This window comes from Poecilia reticulata, linkage group LG11 (assembly GCF_000633615.1).
Source record: "Poecilia reticulata strain Guanapo linkage group LG11, Guppy_female_1.0+MT, whole genome shotgun sequence".
NCBI classification, from domain to species: domain Eukaryota; kingdom Metazoa; phylum Chordata; class Actinopteri; order Cyprinodontiformes; family Poeciliidae; genus Poecilia; species Poecilia reticulata.
The window spans coordinates 27,382,520-27,383,910 of record NC_024341.1 but is presented as its reverse complement, the minus strand read 5'-3'; the positions used below and the strand labels follow the sequence as shown (position 1 = coordinate 27,383,910).

The following is a 1,391-nucleotide window of genomic DNA, read 5'->3' as shown; positions in this document are numbered from 1 at the left end:
AACCAAGTTAACCAACTTAATAACCAGGTTAACCAACTTAACAACCAAGCTATTGATCAACCATCTGACTATCAAACTAAATTAATCAAACTACTGACCAAAACCCTGACGACTCAATCAACCCTTCAGCCAACAACCAACATGAAAACCAGCCATGTGGACAAACAGCCCTGATGTTCTGGATAAGGGTGGAGATGTGCATCACATTTACTGGTAGCTTTCAGGGAAAGCAGAACTGAATCTGCTGAGTTGAGGCCTGAACCTCACTGAGCTTCGGTCCTGAAGGAATGAATCTTTAATGGACACGTTGGACCGAAGATGACGGGACGGAAAGTTGGTGCATTAATATTTCATGTAGGGCTGTGGGGCTCATCTCAGGTCGGCTGGGTGAGAAATCTGATAAAAACACAAACGCGTGTCTCTGTTCATGTTGCGTTCTGGTGTGAAAACATTCATAAATTAACATTTCTTCTTCGCTCTGATGAAAACGACCCATGGAAAATATCTTCCTCCTGCCTGTCCGTCCCTGCTGCAGAGGCAGATGTCCGGCGAGGTTCGGGTCCAGCCGTACAGCAGCATCATGGAGCCTGTCGCCATGACGATGGCCACCCTGGGGATGGGAGTGTCTCTGTACAGCGCCAGGCAGATGGCGGCGAGCCGTGAGAAACGTCACGGAGGAGCTCTTTGGAAATGGGACTGAATGTCTGGTGATGTCGGAGACGGTTTGTGTTTGATTCTGAGGAGTTTCAGGTGTTTGGAAAAGGAGAACTAAAGTTTGTCCAAAGGAAAATGYGAAGTTTTGTCTGCAGGTRAGATGAGGCGGTGAGTTAAAGACRCGATCARGGCTTTTCCTTTAATTCAGTATTAATTTCATTAGAAAATTAGAAGMTTTTACATGAAGTAATTGTTATTTTTGTAGTTCGGCAAAAGGATTAATTGATTTATATTTAACACAAATGTTTGTCACTTTTTCTTCCTCTTTAGTCATTTGTTGATAAATGACAAAAAAGCTGCAGAAATAACTTTATGCACAATGTCRTCTCACTTTATCAGCCACATATTGTTAAACACTTGACACTTATATTAAATAGATTCCTGTACTGTTTGCTTTGTCTTTCATTTTTAATATAATTGATCCAGACTCAGCAACTTCTGCCTCCCAAAGAGCCCCAAAAATAACAAGATTTGGTTAAAGAATCATATCGATTTATATATTTTTTTAAATAAAGGCATTTTTTGACTTCATGCTAATGGAAAATTGAGGTTTGCAATGTAATGACAAAAAATAGTCATACTGTTATCTATTTTCCTTAATTCTTAATGTATTTTTCTGCTTTTTTAATTTAGTTTTGAATATTTGTCCATCGGATTTTAACCCTTTTCTATCAAAA

The 1,391-nt window shown here is 39.5% G+C and overlaps 1 protein-coding gene across 1 annotated transcript in view; it reads left to right on the top strand.

Annotated features, from left to right (window-relative positions):
• The window catches only part of cfap69 (cilia and flagella associated protein 69), a 16,780-nt gene extending 15,679 nt beyond the window's left edge, over positions 1 to 1,101 (top strand). The window contains exon 24 of the mRNA XM_008422907.2: positions 536 to 1,101. The gene's annotated coding sequence lies outside the window, so the exon portion shown is untranslated. The remainder of the gene's footprint in view (positions 1 to 535) is intronic.
• The last annotated feature ends 290 nt before the right edge of the window (positions 1,102 to 1,391 follow it).